Consider the following 26,258-nt stretch of genomic DNA (forward strand, 5'->3'; position numbering starts at 1 on the left):
TGGATTACTTATAATACCTAATACAATGTAAATGCTATGAAAATAGTTTCATCACAATTCAAGACTTGCTTTGGAAGGTAGCCTTTCTCTTCTACCAGTTTCTTTTAGCTCTTCTGGGAAATGAATGCTGCTGATACCATTCTCCCCATGATCTTTAAGTTCTTGAGGCTGTAGCACTTCACATAGCTAGCCAGCCATCCTTCACTAGCCTTAAACTCCTTTTTCTTGCTCTCCTTAACCCCATGCACTTAGCGGTTGGTTGAGGGATTGCTCTGACCACTTAATTGCTTTTTAGGAGCCATTTTCTCAGAGAAACAAAGGGTGCACAGAACAAAAGTAATGCGCAAACAAGAAGTGTGGCAAACGATGTTCAAACAGGGAGAGTTGGGGTGAGACTGAGGATCTGTAAGATGGCAGGAGGCTACAACAGGATATTCGTAGTGCTTGGTGCAAGGCAAATTCAAGTTTTGCTTTTTGGAACTTTCTTCTTTTTTTTCCTGAATATTTTCGGACCATGATTGGTTGAATCTGTGGATGTGGAACCTGAGGATACAGAGGGCTGACTGTATCTCCTTTGTAAAAGACAGAGAGAGAGAAAGAGAGAGAAGACTCCAAGGGATTGGCTCATGCCATTGCGGCAGCTGGCAAGTCCAAAATCCAAAGGTCAGGGAACAGGCTGAAGATTCCTGCTCGTTCATGGGATTAAGGCGGGCGCGGGAGGCTGGCAAGTCTGAAATTTCTAAGTCAGGGGACAGGCTGGAGACTTCTACAAGTTTGTGTCCCAAGATCTGTGGGTCAGGCAACAGGAATAGTATAGAGGAGAGAGAGAGTGAGTTCTGACAAAATATCAGCTTATAGAATTATTCACTCTTCCCCAAAGATGGAGATGTAGGTAGTTGAATATCTCCATTACCCAACAACAATTTAAGAAAAAAATAAAATAGCTCACTGGGGTAGGAGCTGATGGACTCAGAGCTCTAGTGACCAGTCTGAAAAATAAAGCACCTGGCCAAAAGCAAAAGGAACAAGACTACAGATAGTAAAAACCTTCTCTCCATTGCTTACAAGCCCTTCCCACCCAGATCCCATGAAAGTCATGAACCAAAAACAAAGTCAGCTGTGGGCAGAGCCACACCACAAAATACAGTGAACCATGCTCCCTAGGACTAAAAGCAATAAAAGAGCCTGAGTTTTTCTGATGATCCACTACTTCAAAGTCTTAATATCTTTCTGGGAGCAGCCAGGAAAATGGATGAAAGGTGTGATCCGTGGGGAGAAAGGAGACCCTTCCCAATCCAACAAAACTATAAAAAAGAAGAGGCTAAATTGTTATGGATTGAATTGTGTCCCCCCAAAATATATGATTAGGAGCCCTCCCTAGTGGCGTGGTGGTTAAGCCCTCAGCTGCTAATGGAAAGATCAGCAGTTTGAACCTGCCAGGTGCTCCACAGGAGAAAGATGTGGCAGTGTGCTTCCGTAAAGATTACAGCCTTGGAAACCCTATCAGGCACTTCTGCATTATCCTATAGGGTCACCATGAGTTGGAATTGACTTTACCACAATAAGTTTGGTTTGGCATACCGTGGTTATAATTCCACTTCAGAATGGGTTTTCTTTGCTTTGTTAATAAGACAGTATTAGGGTTGGGCCTGTCTTGAGTCAATTGCTTTTGAGATATAAAAGAAGCAGATTACACAAGGAAGCAAGGAAGAAAGGAAGCAGAGATGGGGGAAGGGAGACTCCAAGCCACATGAAGATCACTCAGGAGCAGAAGCACGAAAGAGACAAGGAACTTCCTCCAGAGCAGCAGAGAGAGAAAACATTCCCCTAGATCCACCACCCTGAATTCAGATTCCTACCCTTCTAAACTGTAAGAAATTAAATTTCTGTTTGTTAACGCCATCCATCTGTGTTATTTCTGTTCTAGCAGCACTAAATAACTAAGACAGTAAATAAATAAATAAATAATAAATTTGTATTGCCTCCAGACTCCATGACAAAAGAGACCCTTTGGAAGTTAATGGATGTAAACAACAGGGTGAATCTCTAAGCTGGTCCCCCGAAAGTTAAAACTGCAAAACTAAAACTGATGGAATGCCTTGAATGGACTATTTAGGGGCTTTGAAATCAGATCAGAACATTATATCAATGAAGAAAGTGCTGGAGGCTCCACCACAAAAGAGGCTGGGATGCCAAATATTCCCAGGAGAGCTGGTTGGCCCCAGGGCAGACAGAAGGACCTCCTTCCCCAGGGATTTGGGTAGCACAATCTGGATAGAAGACCTCCTACAGAGAAGGTGTTCTGCCACAGAACCTTAAGTACTCAAATTAATGCTGAGTCAGTGCTGGAAGAACCAAAGAGCCAGAATACCTTTGGCATGGACTAAATTGTGTCCCTCAAAAATTCATGTCACCTTGGCTAGGCCGTGATTTCCCATATTGTGTGGTGTTATACAGTGAAACACTCAGGTTTTGCTAAAGAAAGAAACAAAGAGATTTATTGAAAGCATAAGAATATTCAAATAGGGAGACATTAGCCCACACAGACTGAAGACTAATGAATCCAAGGGGTGTCTATTTCGCGAGAATATAGGATGAAAATAAGGACCCTCCCAGCAAGATTCTTATTTGTTGACCCTCCCCGGACTTTCCTGGACTTGCCCAGGCTTACCTTGGGTTGCCTAGGAGTAGCCATATTGCCATATTGTCTGTGGTTCCACCCAGCTGGAGGCCCAAAAGTCCGTATGCATATGAATGGGAAGAAGTCAAAGTTAAATTCTCAAGAATGAGGGATGAAGTTTAGTGGGAAAATGTGTTATGTATGTTGTTATTATAGTTGTTAGGTGCCATTGAGGTGGTTCTGACTCATCACAACCCTGTGTACAACAGAAGGAAACACTGCCCAAGTGCACCTACGGGCCCAGCTCGGAACTGGCACTTCTTTCTTGCTTTTGAGTTGTCTCTCTTTCCTCCAGCCACTCAGCCTTACTCTTCAGCTTTATCATCGATGAACAGGGCTCCTAGATTGTCATATATAACGGATTTAATTGTTTTTGGTGGGGTCTGTGTTAAAAAAGGGACAGCAGGAAGCCTTTGACTATTCTTCCATCTTGGCTCCACCTCTCCTGAAGTCATCTTTAAACCAAATAATACTTTAGCTTAAAACAGCAAGTGTTTGCAAGGATATGGAGAAATAGGAACACTTGCACATTGCTGGAGGAAATGTAAAATGATGAAGCCATTATGGAATACAGTTATGAAGTTCCTCAAGTTAGACATGAAATTAAAATATGACTCAGCAATTCCACTACTTGGTATATATCAAGAAAAATAAAAATATGTCCGCACAAAGGCACTATCCATAATAGCCAAAAGGTAGAAACAACCCAATCCATCAATGGATAAATGAATAAGCAAATTACATTATATATATAATAGAATATTATCCAGTCATAAAATGGGATGATGTACTGATACACAGAACAATTCTATGACCATGGAAAACATTATGCTAGTGAAAGAAGACAGACGGAAAAGGCCACATGTTGTATGATTCCACTTACATGAAATATCCAGAATAGACAAATCCACAGAGAGAGAAAGCAGTTTAGTGGTTTCCAGTCATAGAGAGATAGGGAGTAACTCCTTAACGAATGTGAGGTAATAGAAACGTTTTGAAACTAGAGACCGCTGATGGTTGTACAGCACTGTGAATGCACTAAGTGCCACTCAGCTATTCAAAATAATTAATTGTGTGCTATTTGAATTTCATATCAATTAAAAAAAAATAGACATGACAGGTAAAGTGATGCTTGAGAGAAATTTATAGCTCTAATTTCTTATAGTAGGAAAGAAGAAAAGTTATTGAAACTGATAAAAGTTTCAACTTCAAGAAGAGCAAACTAAATACAAAATAAACAGAAGGAAGCAAATAATAATGGTAAGTGAATAAATTAATGAAATAAAAGCAAAAAAAAGGAAATCAATAAAACAGTTGGTTTAGAAAAAATCAATAAAATTTATAAATCTCTAGTCAATCTAATAGTGAAAAAAGAGAAAAGACAAATTAACAATATATGAAATGAAGGAGATCAATACAAATATATCAAACTTTAAAAGGTTTATAACGGAATCATATGAACAATGTAATGATGATAATATTTACAATTTAGATAAAAAGTATTTAAAAGACAGGTATCTAAACTCACTCAAGAAAAAACAGACCTAAAACAGGACCTAAACTGTCCTATATCTACTATATAAATTGAATTCACAATTAATAATTTCCCAAAAGAAAATTCAAGGCCCTGATGACTTCATGGTGACTTATTCTCAACATCTGGGGAAGAGATAATAGAAATTTTCCACTAACTCTTAGAGGAAATGTAAGAAGAGGGGGCATGTTCTAACTAATTTAAAACAACTAATATTCTTCATGAATAAAGACATATAAGTCCTCAATAAAATGTTAGCAAATCAAATTTGTCAGTATATAAATAGCATAATACATTAGAGTGTGCGGGGTTTATGCCAATAATGAAAGATTGGTTCAGCGTTTGAAAATCAGTCATTTTAATTCATAAAACATAAAAACATTTAAGAAAATTCAAAATACCTTCATTCTCAAAATGGTAAGATCATCCTTGACAGTGAAATAGCAAACGTCTGTCCCTCAAGATGGAGAATAATGCAAAAACGTACAATCTCATTACATCTACTCAGTATTATACTGTAATCCTATTCAGAAAAATAAAATAAGAAAAAGGTAGAAAAAGCACACAGGTTAGAAAGCAACAAGTAAAGCAGTATTTATTTCCATAGTACAGAATTTTCTACATAAAAATTCTAAAGCATCTACAAAGAAAGTAACTAGAACTAATAAGTGGGCTTAACATTGTTACAGGATTTAATGCCAACATAAAATTTATTGTATCTCCATATATAAACAATTGTGAATTTTTAAGTGCCATTTAAAACAACATCAAAAATATGAAACAGTTAACCATAAATATAATGAAATATGGGCAAGATCTTACCAAAAACCCTAAATCATGGCTGTAAAAAACTTTAAAAGACTAAAATAAATGAAATGATATACCCTGTTTATGGAATGGAAAACTCAGTATTGTTAATATATAATATATATTATATAATATATCCCAAACACCCAGTGCCGTCAAGTCGATGCTGACTCATAGCGACCCTATAGGACAGGGCAGAACTGCCCCACAGATATTCCAAGGGGTGCCTGGCGGATTTGTACTGCCGACCCTTTGGTTAGCAGCCATAGCACTTAACCACTACACCACCAGGATATAATATATACTCATATAATATATAATATATGAGTATACACACGTATACTCAACATATGGAAAACCTAGTGGCATAGAGGTTAAGAGCTATGGCTGCTAACCAAAAAGTTGGCAATTCGAATTCACCAGGTACTCTTTAGAAACCTTATGGGGCAGTCCTACTCTGTCCTGTAGAGTCGCTATGAGTCGGAATCGACTCAACGGCAACCAGTTATTCGATATATACATATATATACTCGATACACACAGTAGCTGCAACAATGGGCTCAAGCATAGAAACAGTTGTGAGGATGGTGCAGGGCCGGGCAGTGTTTAATTCTGTTGTGCATGGGGTTGCTATGAGTCAGAGGGGATTCAACAGCACCTAACAACAACAATGCTCAATATATACACATGTACTCAATACATATATTGAGTACTCACTGCATGCCACTGTATGCCAGACACCCTGCTTGCTTTCTTCTTTGAATCTACCAGTTCTTCCCAATAGCATTATTAAACCTAGATATGTTGTTGTTATTGTTGGGAGCTGTCAAGTTGATTCTGACTCTTAGTGACACCCTGTGACAGAATAGATCTGCCCCATAGGGTTTCTTGTCTGCAGTCTTTACAGAAGCAGATACCAGGTGTTTCTCTGCAGAGCTGCTGGGTGAGTTCACACCACCACCATTTCAGTTATCAGCAGAGCACTTAACCATTGAACCACCAGGGCACCTTAACCTAGATGTAATTTACTACAATAAAAATTTCCCTCTAGTGAAGTGCACACAGCTTTACCTGTACTAAGAAGTGTATAAGAGAAAAGGACATTATTGATGAAGGATATGACAAATATAATTTTGCAAAAACATCAAAAACAACAAAAAATATGTGTGTGGTTACACAAATATGTATATAGGCGTATGTATGCATGGGTATGAATATGTGGGTACATATGCATACCCAGATGGATGTATCTGTAGGGATATGCACATACAGGTATGTGTCTGCATACATGCATATTCATATACTTATATAATAAACTACATAGGGGACACAGTCATGGATACATAATCAAACACCACACCAGATTGGTTTTCTGAATTTGAAGGCGTAGGACCATAGTCTCGTGGCATAATATAGTTCATAACATGTATGTTCTACATCCCAGTGTAGTGAATAGTGTTTGGGGTCTGAAAAGCTTGTAAGCAACTATCTAAGATACAACAGTTTGTCTCAACTCATCTGAAACAAGAGGAAGAAGGAAACCAAAGACTCAGAGAGGAACGTAGTCTACAAGACTAATAGTCTAGAGGAACCACGGCTTCATCCACCCTGGCTCCCGCTGCCGACCGTTCTGATCAGGGCCACAATAGACGAATCCCGCTAGAATGGGAGAAAAATGTGAAAAAGAACTCAAATTCTTAAGAAGTCCAGACTTACTGGACCAGGTGAGACTAGAGGGCTCCCCAAGACAATATCCCTGAGAAACTCTTTAAACATTAAAGTTATTCCTTGAGGTCACTGTTTAGCTAAATAACAGATTTACTCATAAAATAAAGAATATCACCTGTAAGTAGTGAGTTCCTTTAAAAAAAATCTTTATGACACCATTTGGCCCACAATTACTCTAAAGCAACTATGAGAAGGTAAGGGAACAGGAGAACTAGAGTGCTGGAAATGGTACAACCTGACGGATGGAATGAGAATGATGGCACACTGAAAAATGTAACTACTATTATTGAATAATTTTGTAAAAATTGCTAAATGGGAATCTAATTTGCTGTGTAAACTTTCATCTTAAACATAATAAAATATTATTAAAAAAGAATTCCCTCTAAAAGTGCACAATTTTACCAGTCAATACGAAGTATCAAAGACTGGATTTATTCTCCTGATTGAATCAACTAAAAACACCAGAAGAAACACACAATTAAAAAATGAAACAAAACAGCTCTAAGGAAACTGGGCACCGGGCAATTTAGGAAAGTGATCTCTGAAAGATGGGAAACAAATTACTGTCCCAGTTTACTACCTACAGGATGATTTCAGCCTGTGGTACTGCAGGTGGGAACCCAGGCAAAGTCAAGTGGTCTCCTTAGTTGATATGGAGCTAGAAATCCTTATAGTGTCCATTACAACACTGTGCCTCAATTGAGCAGAGTTCCATACATGTACCAGATTTAGAAAAACAACAGAGGATGGGGTGTACCCAGATCTAGTAACGCAACCAAAGCCCTCACCATTCCTAAGGTTAAAGGAGCAAGTGGAAGAATTAGTTCTTAAACCAATACCACCACCAGTTTCCATCAAGTTGACTCTGACTCATGATGACCCCATGTTTGTCAAAAAAGAACTCTGCTACACAGGGTTCACAGTGGCTGATTTTTAAGTAGATTGCCAGGCCTTTCTTCTGAGGTGCCTCTGGGAGAACTTAAAATTCCAGCCTTTCAGTTAGTAGTCGAGTTCCCAACCCAGGAACTCCCATCAAACCACTGACAGATTTAAATAGCAAAGACCACCTGATAAGCAAGCAGCCTTTTGGTCTGAGGGCAGATTCAAACCAAAATCACAAGCAGTGAGGCTATCAGAGGAAAAAACATTCTGACTTCAATCTCCTTCCTTTTACAGATTTCCTTTTGTACCTTCCATTGGCTGAACCCAACTGAAGCTAGAAACCAGGTGAGTTTGTTGGTGAAATCTCTACATGATCATTTTTCCGAAATATAGAGCAAGATGAAAAACACAAAGACTGGACATGCAAAGGTGAGAAAGCTTTTCTTTGTTTTGTTTACCAACATAGCTTCTCCTCATCTTGTCATAAGGTAGTCATCAAACAATAAATATTAATTATTTTGGAAAAGGCGATGCTTACCAATAAATGTTAGGGGCTAGAAATACAACTTTAGAGAAAAAGATAAACATATTGGTTAACACAAATACACCCAGAAAAAAACAACCCAGTGCCGTCGAGTCGATTCCAACTCACAGCGACCCTATAGGACAGAGTAGACCTGCCCCACGATTTTAAAGCATGTATAAAAACACAAATACAAAGGAACTACTACATCATTCAGAGGAGTTGTAGGTCATGTATATTCTAATAACTGCTCTATTTTGCTTTACAGTATCCCATATTTCTGGGTATACAAGGGTTGGGAAGTAGGGGTGGGAGAAACCTCTATATTTCAGTGTTGTATAAAGAATTTAATCTGAGTCAACAATTGGGCGCATTGCCCAGGCTTTTACGGGTAAGTGTGGTAACACATGCCTCACTACAGTCCTCCATTCCCTATCACCTTTCAGTCCATCACCTCTGCCCTACCTCGTTCTATGTTATTCTAATATGGCCATGGGATGCCTCAGGAAAAAGCATTGCTGAGGTGACCTCAAGATAGTTGAGGAAGATGAAATCCTTTGATCCTCATGATATCACCTGAATTTCAGTTTTTCTTCTGTGAAGTGTTAAGTTTGCATTGTTCCTGACTTGAATAATGTATGGCATTTCTGCTAGCATTTTCTGTCTTCTGCTTATCTCTGTGATTCATGTAATTTATGATCTTTCCTTTTGGTTCAATAAGGGCTAGGTGGTATTTCCTGGCTAATTAGGTCTCTCCCTGAATTTTGATCTCCACCAGCCTTCTGACTTAAGTTGTAGGCTCCAGTGTCTTAAATGCCATCATCCTATCCCTAGTTAGCCCACTGGTTCTCAACTCAGTTATTTGCATTGTCTTGCCTCAATCAAATATGGGAAATCCTGGGTCCTCTCTTTGTCACTTGGGAACTAAAGATACCTTAGAAACACTAAATTTGAGTCCCTCCCCTACCAAACCATGTTTTGTCACTAATTTTATTTTGAAGATGTGAGTCTCAAGTTGGTGTAGGGGTAGCAACATCTCAAACAGGAATTAGATTAGCAGTCCCTTCCGTCCTCAGCTTTCTTATCAATCTGTACGTTACGCATACATATTCTAGGAGTGCAGTTTGGAGATGAGGTATGATAATACATATCCCACAACAGTCTTCCTTTCCCTGTCATTTTTTTTTTTTCTTCCCCAAACTCTTTGATAGGATATGATGGAGATTTTATTTTTCTCCCATTTCTAGTCCATCCAGACCTTGAAGGGTGGGCTTTGGGTTTTCTGCTTTCTCTAGGTTAGCTCCTTCTATCTGAATCCAGTTTCATGGCTTTACCTTAAAGATGGATGAGGCTTAGAAGACAGATTGTCTTAATTTCAAATAAGAATGAATCAGAATACATATAAAAACACTGTATTTGTTCTCACAGATAGAGAATTAAATTTTTAAAGTATGTATAAAAAAGTCACTTTCCAAATATTAACCCAGAAATTTTGCACTTGGAGTAAGTGGTGTGCAGTGAGCCCCATTTGGGGCGCAGAAAGAAGTTTAGTGGAAGCTTTTACCAGAACTTTCAATTCACTCTGATTTGTGTGGGACACTAACACAGCCAGCTGTGCACGTTGTTCGCATAGCAAATGCTTTTGTAAGATACAGCGGAAATTAACCAGCCTCCCAGGAGAGATGACACATATAAAAGTGATCCCTTGGAGCGATTTGATTAATCTGAACTTAGTCAATCAACACTGACTTAAAAATTGAGGAAATATTATTAGGTGTTTTGGAACTTTGAAAAGGTGGTAGTTGTAGCTGTTGTTTAGCGTGCCAGCACCATTATGACAGTAATAACGGTGTTGTGCTGACTGTGACAAACTAATGTATTTCCAATTTTTCCTAACCTGCTCTTCTTTGGATTCTTCTGATACAGTGGTAGAATTTCTGAGACTATGGCTCATAGGAAAGCTGTATATTTGGCCCTTGCCATTTTTCTTGCATCCAGCTCCTCTATCTTTACTAACGCATACAGCAGAAGCTATAGAACAAATGCCCACTAAATATTCCAACACTAATGCCCATGAAAAGTTTTCCTGTTGGTTTTAATTTCCTCTGATATTTTCCCTAGGACAATCCAGTCTTGCTGCTGACAGCCTCCTGGTTTTGGTTGTAGACAAGATCTCTTGACACTTACAGAGCAGATGACAATAATGCTGAGCATGCCTTAGGCCTTCGATGCTCCACAGATTTGGAAGATAAACAGTTGCTTTGGTTTTTCCCCAAAAATTTTATTGCAAAATTTTTAATAAGTTTTATTTATTTTGTTTTTATATGCTCTAATCCCAGGACTCAGGCATGACTCCATGAGACTGTGCCAGAGACCAAACTTAGTGAGAAGCACCAAACTAACTCTAGCCAAATGTTTTTAAGTCAAAGATACAATTCTCAATGGTCTTTTTTGGAGTTTATTCTTCATTGGAAATCTTTTCAGTCCCTGTTGGTTATTTTAATGCAATTCTTCAGGCCGAGTCATAGCCTTCATTCTCAGTGGTCTTCTCTTGGAATGCATTCATCAGTGAAAATCATCTCTGTCCCTTGCAGTTCTTCAGACATGCCCGGAGGTAGCAAAAACATACGGTAAATGTATTAAGCAAAATTAAAAACACTGGAAAAACAGCAGTCTTTTTCAGAAGTTCTGCTTTGCACATTTAAGTTTCAGCTTTCTATTAAGGTAATTCATTACATGGGAATAGTAAATGAAATACTGATTGGAACAACACAGCATGAATGTCAACCACAGAGCAGAGGTCCTGTGACTTCCAGGGAAGTATTCCAAATGTCTCCAGGCTTAGAATATGTGTTGTTAAAAGAGATGAGGCTGAGGGACATGGACCATCTCAGCTCGGGGAATACACACTCTAAGGTCCTTTCAGCTGTTTTGCCTTGCTAATTCCTTTCTTGGGAATACATAATCTTTTCTCATTCTCTGATGCAGGTGCATCTCCTAATTACAGGCTAATCTGTAGACCTTCTTGTCAGTGAGGTATAAGTGCTTGCTTGGTCCAGTAACCTTGGCTTGATTTTTGTTTATCTTGGATCTGGTATGATCTTAAAAATTTTTTGAGTTATTGTTGCAATGCAGATTCGACAGCTGAAATCCTCAGTGTCTCTGAAGTTAGAGAGACAGATAAAATCCTCCAGCAATATTAACAATAATAATAACAACAGTAATAGGTATCAGTTATTAAGAACCTATTATGCTACTTCATGTACTTATTGCAGTCAATTCTCACACTAACACTGAAAAAAATGCATCAGAAGGTAAAACAGCAATCATTTCATTTAGCTCATGCTTCTTTGGGTCAGCTGAGTGATTCTTCTTGCCTAGGCTGTCTAGATTGACCTTGCTGGAATCGAATTGCACGTACACTGGCAGGTGAATGACCTAGGATGGTCTTGCTTATGTGCCCGGTGTTTGGCAATTTGCCATCTAGGACACCTTCATTTCCACCACATGGCCTCTCCAGCTTCTGGCGTGTTATGCAGCAAGAGCTACCAGATATACTATCTGAGGTATAGGATTTTGCTTGTTTGCTTGCTTCTGAGAATCTTCCTTTTTTTTTTTTTACGGTTAGTGTGAAGATTGAGTGTGAGTTTAGAGGAGTTCCCTCTAAGTTTCTTTCCCTTTAGTTCTGACTTGCTTTCTACCTGGCCAGGTAATGTGGAGAGGTAACTTCACCAAGGTAGCTAAGTCCCTGCACTTCTCCTTCTACACTAGCTACAAGGAAGATAAATTACAACATGGAGACTCAGGCCAAAGAGAAAAATGATCCAAAGAGGAAAACAACACTATAGGGCAGCTAAAGTGCTACAAACCTAAACTACTTGGAAGGAAGAGACTTGAAACCTCATTAATTCTCTAGGTGAATGTATCAGCTTAGCACTACATCCTGATTATTATAATGGATGCTTGTAAAATTTTTGTTTATTTGGAGGATGAGAAATCTTGGGGACAAGAGGAACCTTGAGTGCTCTCTTGAGTTTCCAGAATGTTACTAACGTTTGAATATTGTTCTTTCCAGCCTAACCTTCAAGATCTGAAAAGTTGTCTTATGGTAAATCAGAAGTCTGCTGTTATCTCAGCCTCTCTGTCACACACACACACACACACACAGACACACACACAGACATACACACAGACAACTAGGCACAGATGCTGAAAAAAATATGGATCTTTTTCAATACAATGACTGAACCATTAATTCTCTACTATAGGAACAAAAGGTCATTTGTGGGTGACCAAAAAAAAAAAAAAGAATGCAAAAAACCACAATCCTTGCCATCCTCACAAATAATGCCACGTTGAAATTCTTTTATATAATCAATATTTTTATACTCTCATCTTCTTCATGAAATATCCACACTAATTATCATAAATGTTCCTGGCTACAGCAATTATAACTTTACCAAAGGCACCTGAAGTCCTCTTCAGTTGTGTGTTTGTTTGTGTGAGTGTGTATGTATGCTTTCTTTCTTAACCCTCTTAATCTTTCTAATCTTAAAACCAGGAGACAGGGATCATTGCCCTATTTGCTTCTCATTATTACTTCCAACCTATATTCTGAACTCACTTAAAACAAAACAAAATCCCTTCATTTCTTCATTTTCCATGTCATTTGTGTATACAGTTGTCTTCTCCTTAACACTAAGATCTTCTCTTCTCACAGTCATGGCTCTTCTTTCTTCAGAACTTTAGAGCTCCATCTGTGTCCCAGAATAGGGAACATTAGATACCTTGAATGATCTTTCTGAATGAAATATTAACATGGTGCAAAATTAATTTTTTAAAAAGTGTCTTCAACCTATTTGTCACATGGCACAATGGTGAAGATCCTTAGATTCCAAAGCTCATTTTATCCAGGAGGTTTCTCCTGAACCCTGGATATTTTGAACTTTTTCTTGATAATATCATGGAAGTCAGAGGACGAGAATTAAAAAGCTAGTACCCATCACGTAGGGGAATTTAACAGAAAATTTCTAAGATAATGCTGAGATCCCAAAGAGCAAAGCCAATAATGTAAGAAAGGAAAACCCAAAACGTATGGGTGGATGAGAAATAAGCTACGCTAGGTAAAAGATAAGAGCAAGAGATATTTGTAAGTGGAGGTAGGGGGGAGTATACCAATAAAATCTATAATTATAAGTCAATCCTTTACAAGGCTTCAAATCTCATGAAAACTAACTGCCTGGGATCTAAAACATCAAGTGAAGTAGTCTGTGCTGGTGATACCTTTAGAAGACAGGCAAAAGCAAATGAAGTATTCACCCTCAAGCCAGGACCCATTTTTTTTTCCACAAAGAAAATAAAGAATTCATAGTCAAAATTACAAGACACACAAGGTAACACAACGCCATAATTGAGAAACAGCAGAAAAACTAACAGGTGAAACAAGCCAACAAAACTTTAGATATTAGAATTTAAGACCCAGAAAATAACATAGCTCTTTTTATGTTTAAAAGGATGCCTAACTATGTGACCAGAGGACTAGAAAATTTGAAAAAAAAAGAAAAGAAATTTTAGAAATAAAACATCAAAAGACCAGACAAAACTGAAAAGAAAATTGGTGAACTAGAACACAGATCCAGCTATAAAGGCTAAAGAGCTGAAAAACTTCAAAATATTGAAGAGAGACTGAGATTCATGGAGTGCCCTGGGGGAAGAGCTAACACAAATTTTATTAGAGTTCCAGAAATAAATAATGAAGATGATTGGAAATAGGAAATTGCAGAAGAGTTAATGACTAAAGTTCTTAAAAAAAATTGAAAGACATTAATTCTGAGATCCAGAAAGTTCGACAAATTCCAAGCATACTAAATTAAAAGAAACACAGCCATGGACATAGCACAGAATCAAGGAGCAAAACCCCAAAGAAAAAGATGAAATCTTAGAAGAATCCAGGGTAATAAGGCAGATCATCATCCACGAAACAGCAAATACACTAAAAGATGATGTTCCAGTAGCAACCATGAAGCCAGGAGAAAATATAACCAAAGCATTAATGTGTTGAGAAGAAAATTATTACCACCCTATGCCCAGAGCATGATCATTTATAAATATGGAAGAAATAAATACATTTCAAACAAACAAACAAAAAAAAACAGTTTATCACCCTAATTCCAGAAAAACAAAATAAAACATTCTCTAGAGACATATTCAAAGGACAGTGGTTTTCAACCAGAGACATACAGTATTTGGCAATGTCTGGAGACATTGTTGGTTGTCAGAAGAGGGGAAAAGGTGTTACTGGCATCTGGTGAGTAGAGGCTGAGGATACTGCTAAACATTCTTTAATGCTCAGGACCACTCTCCACAACAAAAAATTATCTGACCCAAAATGTCAACAGAGCCAAGGTTGAGAAACCCTGCTCTAGAAAGCAGAAGAAAGATCTCATATGGGAAGTCTGAGATACAATAAGGAATGTTAAGTAAAGATATTTGAAAATATGCACATCGATCTAAACCAATATGTGATATGTATAATTTGTGAGAGAAAATAAGTTAGTCGTTTGCTTTTGGCATATACCTATTGGTATCACAACAAAAAAAATGCTAGGCAACAATAATATAAAGTGGTAGTGAGGGATTGGTTTTAAAGCTTTCAAGGCCTGTTTTTCAGTAGGGAAGTAAAGAAATTCAATAACTTTAGATATTAGTAACCATGAATGGTAGAAGAATTAAGGGTTGCAACTAAAAAAAAAAAAAGAGAGAGGAGGAATAATAATCCAATACAGCATGAAAAAAAAAAAAAAACAGAAAAAACCGCAACAAATAGAAAGCACTAAAACTTCTCAAAGGAGAAGCCTATGTTCTTTCCATCTCTTCACAGGTTACTCACTAAAAAAACCAAAGGAAACCCAGGGCTGTCGTGTGGATTCTGGCTCATAGCGACCCTGTAGGACAGAGTAGAACTCCTCCATAGGGTTTCCAAGGAGCAGTTGGTGGATTTGAACTGCCAGCTTTTGGGTTAGCAGCCAATTTCTTAGCCATTTTGTCACTAGTCAACCTATATCAATTTCCCAAATTCCCTTTCATAAAGTCACTCATTTGATGACCAAAGTCATTAATTTGGTCATCAAAGTCACCAACACCTCTTTTAAACAGATCATTATAGCTATTTTGTTGTGGTGGTGGTTTTTAGTTGCCATTGATTTGGCTCTGACTCGAGGTGACCTTGTGCATAACAGAACAAAATTTGTCTGGTCCTGCATCCTCTACATGACTGTTGCTATGTTTGAGTCCATTGTAGGGGCTATTGTGTCAATGTAACTCATTGAGTGTTTTCTTCGTTTTCATTGGCCCTCTACCAAACATATGGGCATTTTACTAACATCATATTATTTGATCTTTAATCTCATTTGCATTTTTTACTAACCCCTTATTTGAATGTCCTGTTCTAATGTCTTGTAAGACTTTGCTTTTTCTATTTTTTCTCCTACCTCCCTCGTTGTACCTTCTCTATCTATTTCATTCTTCTCTATCTGAAAAGTTCACAAGCATCTGCTAGTGTTCCTCAAAGCTTAGTAATGAGAATTTTCACACATTGCATTCTTCATGGTTATGCAAGTTCATCTTCTTCCAGGGCATCAATTACCACGAATTTGTAAAACCTTTCAAATACATATTTCCAGGCTAGAGTTACTCTGAGCTTAGACCAATATGTAATTCTTAACCCATTTTCTTTAAGTGGATGTCACATAAAAAAATAGACACATCAAAATCAGCATGCCTAAACTTGAGCTATTATCTCTTTTCTCCCAAAATCTGATCATCATTCAGATTTTCTTGCCTCAGTGAAGTAACAGTGGTATAAACCAGACCTTAAGATTCACATTTTATCCTCCCTCTCCCTTATTCCCCAATACCTATGATCAAAGTCTGTCAATGTTAGATACAGGAGAGCCTCTCAGTTTCTTAAATTACCGCTTCCAATAATTTCTAGCAAAAACTCTATCCTGCCCCAAACAAGTTTATATTCTTAGTAAAGTATATAAATTCAGGTGCAAAGTTAAATCCCCCTGAACTTCCTTCCGACTAAATTGCCCCTCTTTAGTGTCTCTCAGATCAAAATTCTAAAGCCACCATTGACTCTAGCCCTTAAATATCTTTTACATTCATTCTCTGCATTGAAGCTAGAAAGATTTTTTTTTAAAAGTCCAAAATCCATCATGTCTTTCTCAATCTTAAAGTCCTTTATTAGATTCCTAGTGTTTAAAAAATCTCAAAATTAAACATGTGTACACATGTGGTCTATATATATCCTTCACTTAACTATGGCGTTAGCTTTAATTTATACCACGCTGCATCTTGCTCTGCAACTTAGCCACAGCAAATCAGTTCTCAGCTCTCAAATTAACTGTTCTGTTGCCCACACTAAGCATTTCACTTGCTATTCTCTCTGGCTGGAACCAACAATCTTCAACCATCAAGTGGATCCTTTTAATCTCATCTTAAGTATACCCTGATAAAGAATTGTTTAAATACACAGTATAAGTCAATGTTCCCCTATTACAAGCCCTCTTATTATGCCTTGTTTACTTTTTATAGAACTTACTAAAATTTCATTTAAGTAACTAAATCAATAATTGACTATTAATATTCCCTCACTAGAAGCCACCATGTCTGTTTGGTCATGGGTGTAGATTTATAGCCCAACCAAAAACCAAACCTGTTGCCATTGAGTTGATTCCGATTCATAGTGACCCTATAGGACAGAGTAGAACTGCCCCATAGTTTCCAAGGAGCCCTTGGTGGATTTGAACTGCCAACCTTGTGGTTAGCAGTCGTAGCACTTAACCACCATGCCACCAGGGTTTCCTCCAACAGGGTGCTTTAATATAGTGGGTCCTCAACAGTAATTTGTCAAATACATACATGAAGCAATAGGTCAGAACTACATACCCATCTTCTCTTATTCTCCTGAAGCCAACATACCTACAACTAGCTACTGGAAGAATAAAACATTAACACATAAAAACAAAACAGAACAAAAATAATTAATAGGCATTGGGCCTTATAAACTCGAATTTAGGGAAAATAGGTGCTAATGAAAACATAATGTTCTATGACACAAATTTACTGAAAGATACATGCAATTTAAATAAGAAACAATGGACAGTGCCTTACTCTGAAGCATCTAAACCAGTAGTTTTATTGTATTCAGACCTTCTCCAGGAACAAAGAGTTCTTGCTTTATATTTGTATAATATAAGCCCTCACTGAATTCTTCTAAAAAAACAAAATTCTTTTTTTTTTCTTTTTCTTCTAAAAAAAAAAAAAGAGAGGTAAAATTCAGTTTTAATGTAGAAGGCAGACACTGGTAGGAATTTTTAAACTGCAGATTTCCCCTATATTGGTTAATGTTATGGATTGAATCAAGTCCCTCCAAAATGTGTGTCAACTTGGCCGTGCTTCCCAGTGTTGTGTGATTGTTCACCATTTTATCATCTTATGTGATTTTCCTATGTGTTGTAAATCCTACCTCTATGATGTTAATGAGGCAGGATTAGAGGTAATTATGTTAATGAGGCAGGACTCAATCTACAAGATTAGGTTGTGTTTTAAGTCAAACTCTTTTGAAATATGAAAGAGACAAGTGAGCAGAGAGACATGGGACCTCATCCCACCAAGGAACAAGAGCCAGGACCCAGACTTCCTATACCGAGAAGCTCCTAGACCAAGGGAAGATTGATGACAAGGATCGTCCCCCAGAGCTGACAGAGAGAAAGCCCTCCCCTGGAGCTGGCTCCCTGAATTAGGACTCCTAGCCTCCTAAACTGTGAGAGAATAAATTTCTCATTGTTAAAACCATCCACTAGTGGTTATTTTGTTATAGCAGCCCTAGGTGACTGAGACAGATATCAACCCCCTCACCTACTAACCACACAAGCAGGGTCTCAGAAAGGGTGGTGTTCATACATACATGTACAAATATGTGTAAATCTATAAGGTGGATACACATACATATGTGAGCATATGTGTGTGTGTGTGCATGTAAGTATGGGTATGAGTATTGTTATAGATATGTGACTGGGTATGTGTATGTGTTTGTGTATGGGTGTGTCAATGTAATTGCCTATGTCTATGTGATTATGTATATATATGTATATGTGTAAGACAAAGTAAAGTATTATAACGACTTGCTCAAAGAGCTGGAGACAGAAAACCAAAAGGGAAGAACATGCTTAGCAATTCTCAAGCTGAAAGAACTGAAGAAAAAATTCAAGCCTTGAGTTACAATAGTGAAGGATTCCATGAGGAAAATATTAAATGGTGCAGGAAGCATCAAAAGAAGATGGAAGGATACAGAGTCATTATACCAAAAACAATTGGTCAATGTTCATTTCAAGACATAGCATATGATCAGGAACCAATGGTACTGAAGGAAGAGTCCAAGCTGCACTGAAGGAATTAGTGAAAAACAAGGCTCCAGGAATTGATGGAATATCAGTTGAGATGTTTCAACAAACAGATGCAGGTGCTGGATGCACTCACTTGTCTATGCCAAGAAATTTGAAAGAGAGCTACCAGGCCAACTGACTGGAAGAGATCCACATTTATGCCTATTCCAAAGAAAGGTGGTACAGCCAATTGAATGTGGAAATTATCTATCATTAATATCACACGCAAGGAAAATTTTGCTGAAGGTCGTTCAGAAGAAGCTGCAGCAGTATCTGGCAGAGACTACCAGAAATTCAGGCCAGATTCAGAAGAGGACATGGAACGAGGGATATTATTCCTGATGTCAGATGGATCCTGGCTGAAAGCAGAGAATACCAGAAAGATGTTTACCTGTGTTTTATTGACTATGCAAAGGCATTCGACTGTGTGGATCATAACAAATTATGGATAACGTTACCAAGAATGGGAATTCCAGAACACTTAATTGTACTCATGAGGAACCTGTACCTAGATCAAGCAGCAGTTGTTTGAACAGAAAAAGAGAATACTGCTTGGTTTAAAGTCAGGAAAGGCGTGAGTCAGGGTTCTATCCTTTCACCATACCTACTCAATCTATATACTGAGCAAATAATCTAAGAAGCTGGACTACATGAAGAAGAACGGAACATCAGGTTTGGAGGAAGACTCACGAACAACCTGCATTATGCAGATAATACAACATTGCTTGCTGAAAGTGAAGAGGACTTGAAGCACTTACTAATGAAGATCAAAGACCACAGCCTTCAGTATGGATTGCACCTCAGCATAAAGAAAACAAAAATCCTCACAACCAGTAAGCACCATCATGATAAATGGAGAAAAGATTGAAGTTGTCAAGGATTTCATTTTACTTGGTTCTACAATCAACAGCCATGGAAGCAGCTGTCAAGAACTGAAAAGACACATTACACTGGGCAAATCTGCTGTGAAAGACCTCTTTAAAGTGTTGAAAAGCAAGGATGTCACCTTGCGGACTAAGGTGCACCTGACCCAAACCATGGTATTTTCAGTGCATCATATGCATCCAAAAGCTGCACAATGAATAACGAAAACTATAGAAGAATTGACGCCTTTGAATTGTGGTATTGTCAAAGAATATTGAATATACCGTGGACTGCCAAAAGAACGAACAAATGTGTCTTGGAAGAAGTACAAACAGAATGCTCCTTAGAAGCAAGGATGGCGAGGCTACGTCATACATGCTTTGGACATGTTATCAGGAGGGATCATTCCTTGGAGAAGGACATCATGCTTGGTAAAGTACAGGGTCAGTGAAGAAGAGGAAGACCCTCAATGAGATGGGCTGGCACAGTGGCTCCAACAATGGGCTCACACATAACAACGATTGTGAGCAGGACTAGGCAGTGTTTTGTTCTGGGGTACATAGGATTGCTATGAGTCAGAAATGACTTGATGGCACCTACAAACAACAACAATATATATGTATGTTTGTGTATAGGTATGTGTATGCAATCTTGTCAGTGTATTTGCAGCGGATTTGAAGTGGAGTTGCAACACTGCATCAATAGAGCTTATCTACAATCAGTTTTTTAAAATAGGCAATAAGATTATTTCTAATTGTTTTCTACTTTTTGAAAACATTTCTTTAAAGTGATCACGTGTTTCTCTTAGAAAATAAAACACTAAAGCTTATTTCAAAACTTAAAAAAAAAAAATCATTGGGGAACAACTTCTACCAGTAAGTTAATTGGGCAGACTAGCATTTATATCACAGTAGAAGAAATTCTATTCCCTGACCTTCCTCAGCAGCTAGCCTCCTGCCTTCAGGAGGGAGCTCTGACACCTCCCGTGACTGAGAAAAATTCTGAAATTTGAACTGGTAGGACTCAGTTCCTGGAGCCTTTCCCTAGAACACACTTCCTTTCTTAAACTTCAATTGCAAATATTTAAAACCTCATTATTTCCTTTCCCCCACTCTCTCCTAGAGTTTTGCAGTCTGTTGTATTAGTGTGAGTTTATTAAGAGGGTAACACACACACTACCTGTCACAAATGGACACTTTACATTTCCAAGAAAAAAAAAAAAACTGTGAGTATATTTTATGAGTATCTACTCCCTACAGATTGAACATACCTAGCAAAATCCAAACTCTCTTTTCTTGTACTCTGTTTTTTTTTTTTTTATTATTTCTACTGACACTGCCTCCTGACATGGAATTTCTGGCCCCATCTCTTATGAATGCTTTAATGAGTATATCTGCAAACAGACCTAGAGTTTCTGCCTTTCGGCCTGGGGTATGCCACCTCTAAGACTCAGTAAGGACATACATGCCCTCCACTCAATTGCATCATCTCAAAATCTTGCCTTTCCTCCACTTTAGATTCAAGATTTGGATTAACATTTTTACAGTAGTGGCAAAGAAAGAAAGCTTTTACCTACTACTCATTTTATTGATTTTTTTTTGTTTTTGAAGAGGCCCAGCCTCTGCTTCCTCTGTTATTCAGCTTCCCAATTCATTTAATATTTATCAGTATTTCTTGAAAGAAAAACTTCTTTAGAGAGGTTAAGATAGTGGAATGAACATGTGTGTCTAATTTTGCTTCCTCAAGACAACCAACTCATAAAGTCATATTTTAAAGATGTAAACTCACAAGGACAGAAAAAATAAGAGAGGAAAGGAGAAAATACTATAAAAATCTTAGAAGCTGGAAAGCATATGGCAGTTGGTACCCAAGTTGGTTGATTCTGAGTTTCACTTCTATTAAACAAATCCTGCTATCAGGTGCTGTCGAGATGGTTTCAACTCATAGCAACCATGTGTACAACAGAATGAAACACTACCTGGTCCCGCACCATTCTCACAATTGTTACACTTGAGCCCATTATTGCAGCCACTGTGTCAGCCCATCTCATTGAGAGTTTTCATCTTTTTCACTGTCTACCAAGCACAAAGTCCTTCTCCAGGGACTGGTCCCTCCTGATAACATGTCCAAAGTAAGTGAGACAAAGTTTTGTCATCCTTGTTTCTAGGGAGCATTCTGGCTGTACTTCTTTCAAGACAGACCTGTTCGTTCTTCTGGCGATCCATGGTACATTCAGTATTCTTCCCAACACTATAATTCAAAGGTATCAATTCTCCAGTCTCCTTTTTCATTGTCCAGGTTTCATATGCATATGAGGTAATTGAAAACATCATAGTTTGGGTCAGGCGCACCTTAGTCTTCAAGGTGACGTCTTTGCTTTTCAACACTTTAAAGAGGTCTTTCGCTGCATATTTGCCCAAAGCAATATGTCATTTGATTTCTTGACTTGCTTCCATGGGCATTAATTGTGGATTCAAGTAAAATGAAATCCTTGATAACGTCAATGTTTTCTCCATTTATTGTGATGGTGCTTGTTGGTCCAAATGCAAGGATTTTTGTTTTCTTTATGTTGAGGTGCAATCCATACTGAAGGCTGTAGTCCTTTATTTTCCCTTTCAGCAAACAAGTTTGTGTCATCTGCATAACACAGGTTGTTAATGAGTCTTCCTCCAATGGAGTTCTTCTTCATATAGTCAAGCTTCTCAGATTATTTGCTTAGCATACAGATTGAATAAGTATTGTGAAAGATAATACCCTGATTCACACCCTTCCTGACTTTAATCCACACAGTATCCTCCTGTTTTCTTCGACTGACTGCCTCTTGGTCTAAGTACAAGTTCCTTATGAGCACAATTAAGTGTTCTGAATTCCCATCCTTCACAATCTTATCCATAGTTTGTTATTATCCACACAGTTGAGTGCCTTTGCATAGTCAATAAAACACAGGTAATTAACTTTCTGGTACTCTGCTTTCAGCAAAAATACATCTGACATCAGCAATGATATCCCTGGTTCTACATCCTCTTCTGAATGCAGCTTGAACAGTTCCCTGTTGTTATGTTACTGCAATTGCTTTTTTTTTTTTTTCAATAAAATTTTACTTGTGTGTGATATTAACAATATTGTTCAATAATTTCCACATTTTGTTACTTTTCTTTGGAAATATGGATGTCTTCCTGTCACTTGTCCAGGAAGCTGTCTTCCAAATTTCTTGACATAGATGACTGAGCATCTCTGATGCTGCATCCATTTGTTGAAACATCTCATTTCGTCAATTCCTGCAGTCTTGTTTTTTTGCCATTCCCTTCAACGCAGCTTGGACTTCTTCCTTCAATATCATGGGTTCTTGATCATATGCTTCCTCCTGAAATGGATGAATGTTGACCAGTTCTTTTCGGTACAGTGACTGTGTATTCCTTCCATCTTCTTTTGATGCTTCCTGGATTGTTCAATATTTTCCCCATAGAATCCTTCAATATTGCAACTCGAGGCTTGAATTATTTCTTCAGTTTTTTTTTCAGCTTGAGAAATGCCACGTGTGTTCTTTCCTTTTGGTTTTCTAACTCCAAGTGTTTGCACTTTTCATTATAATTTTTTACTTTGTCTTTTGGAGCCAACTTTTGAAATCTTCTGTTCAGCCCTTTCACTTCATCATTTCTTCCATTGACTTTAGCTAGGCTATGTTCAAGAGCAAGTTTCAGAGTCTCTATTACATCCATTAGTCATTAGTCATCTTCAGTCATCAGTGTTCAATGCACCGAATCTATTCTTGAGATGGTCTCTAAATTCAGGTGGGATATACTCAAGGTTGTATTTTGGCTTTTGTGGCCTTGCTTTAATTTTCTTCAGAAAGCACAAGAATACTTATTAATTGCTCAGATGTTGAATGGAAGCTAGATTCAAAGAGATAAATTTAGACTTAGAAGATATATAGAAATAAAACATGGAATGAAGTCATCAAACCACAGATGAGATACTCATAATGTTAGCTGAGGACAGTCACAGAAGTTATATGCTGGCATCTCGAATATCATCTACCAAAATGGGTAACCTTAAGACTACCTTAAAGCTAGCAATATACCATTTGGCACATATTAGTGCATAGCAAGAATTTTGCCACGTATTGGATAAAAACAAATTAAGAGGTCGAATTTTATTGATTTAATCTCTCTGTGTGTGTGTGTGTGTGTAGAACTGTAGGTTTAAAGAGCATTTTTCATAGAAATATGAAGACACTCTTCTATTACACAACTTCTCTGACTAGCACTCCATGTTTTTCTTTTTCTCCACTCAGTCTTTGTCTTTTTACTCTACTTCCTGAGTAATTTATTTTAACCTATTCCCAATGCTTATATTGAGTTTTCAACTCCTTCTATTGTATTTTTAATTTCAAAGTTTCTTTTTTCCTTCCTTTCTTCCTCCCTTCTTTTTCTTTTTTCTTACTTTCTTTTTTTTTTTTTTTCACTAAAGCTGCTTTGTTAGAGAATTCTCTTGACTCATGGATGCAACATCTCATCTCTTAGAAGTTATTGGCTTTTTTTTTTTTTTTTAAAGTTTTTCTCCATGCAAATTCTGTTTTCTGTCTTCTTTTAGTTAGCTTGGTTGTTTTGGTCTCTATCTTCCATGTTAGAATCTTACATTAGATGTCAGGTAATATTTGTTTTTTTGCTTCTTATTAAGAGATTGTTGGAAGCTGTCATAAACTTTAGGTTGTTGTTACATAGTACCATATAGTACTAAACTAGGACTATTTTAGGTGTGAAAGATGACTCTATTAATTACTACATTAAGACAATAGATGCAAGCCAGGGCACATGGTGATCTGGAAAAGTAATTTTGTCAAAATTATCAAAATCTTTACATCTTTTCTCTTGTACTGACCAAACTTTCCAATGAGTATTTTTCTAATCTGGGAGAACAACATCCCTTCTGGAAGCATTCTAGAAGCTGAGTGAGGAAGAAGTATTGGTGGGGTGGGGGTCCCTGCATTCCAAATTTGGAATGTATAAAGTCACTAGCCCCATTCCCCTCTGTCTTTCCAAAGGGACTCATGGTTGTCTAACCACTTCTCAGATTCAGCCCAGGCTTCCTTATCTAATTCTGCCTCCCATTTACTTCCCTATTCAAGAGGTAAAGGATGCTATACATTTTAGGGATTTGGAGAGGGGTAAATTGAGCTGGTTCCCAACTTTCTTCACTTCAGAGTTTGGACTAAACCAAACCAAACTAAACCCATTCCCATGGAGCCTATTCTGACTTGTAGCAACCCTAGGTTTTCTTAAATCAGAATCTGCTAGTTCTTTACAGCATTTTTTCTAATCTCAGATATCTCTGGTTGTAAGATCCACCATTTTACTTACTTACATTAAAGACAAAACACTGTCATTTAATTCATGATACACCAACAATTGTAAAAATTATTTCAAGTTTCAGAGATATTAAAATGTAACAAAGAGGTATTAAAAATAAAATTTCCACAATATAAAATTTGCGTATGAACTCATAACCTTTATTTGTAACTCATTAATTGGGAAGTGTCTGGTCTGGAAGTCTTAATAAGAGCTTCAAAGAGTAGTACTAAGTGAAACGGTTTACTAGGCACAGACACACAGGAATGAGGATGCTATAATAAGCAATTTCTGATTGGCTTACAGCCATTTTCTTTCCTTACTTGGGATTAAGGGGAACTTATATTTTATATATATATATATTTTTATATATTATATATTTTTTTATATATTAGGTTAAGCTGAGCAGACAAGTCCTAATTGGTTAGCTTAGTTTTCCATTTCTGGGAGATTCAAGCATTAACAAAAAATATAAACTTAGTTAAATCTCAGTTTGCTGATGTAGGTCTTAGCATTAATGACTTTTTGGGGTGCCTAATAAGATTTCTATTCAACCACTTCAGGAGGTAACATATGGTCAAGAACCAATGGTACCGAAGGAAGAAGTCCAAGCTACACTGAAGGGAATGGCAAAAAACTAGGCTCTAGGAATTGATGGAATACCAATTGAGACATTTCAACAAACAGATGCAACTCAGAAGCACTCACTCATATGCCAAGAAATGTGGAAGACAGGTGATCCAAAAGAAAGTGGAAAGTATCAAACAATATCATTAATATCACACCCAAGTAAAATTTTGCTGAAGGTTGTTCTAAGGCATGCACAAGTGTTCATGTTGTGCCTGGCACTAGGCTTAAACTTGGGCACTGTGTTAGAATTTATTGATTATATTCTGCATTGATAAATTATATATTGCACTGTGTCACTTGTTATATTTTGTTATATTCTGTATAATGATTTATTATTTTATTGTCACAAAACATGGACCTTGAAGAAGTGGATCACATTTTATTTATCTTTGTATCATCAATTGTAACTAAAACATAGTAGGTAAGGAAATTAACGTTTATTAATCTTGTATTGTGTCCCAAGAACCATAAGACAGTTGTTATTAGTTGTGTTTTTAGAAGAGAAAAACACATCAATAAAATTGTTGATAAAATTGTTGAGAGTGGAATCCTTCACCTTCTGATTGTTTTATTATTCTTCATGGCTGCCTTGACTATGGTCAGTAAGTATTTATTGATTAAATTTTATTTGGATATAATTTTTGATCAGATATGCTCCATTAATATGAATTTAAAATCAACCTCTTCTCCCTATGACAAACTCTAGGTCCACATGGACCTACAAGGTTGTAGCATTAGTAAAAAATAATCTATTACACCGGATAATATTTTGTTTTTCTGCAGGCAGCTAAATGATCCTCTCAATTTCTTT

Source organism: Elephas maximus, chromosome 8 (genome assembly GCF_024166365.1).
Source record: "Elephas maximus indicus isolate mEleMax1 chromosome 8, mEleMax1 primary haplotype, whole genome shotgun sequence".
NCBI classification, from domain to species: domain Eukaryota; kingdom Metazoa; phylum Chordata; class Mammalia; order Proboscidea; family Elephantidae; genus Elephas; species Elephas maximus.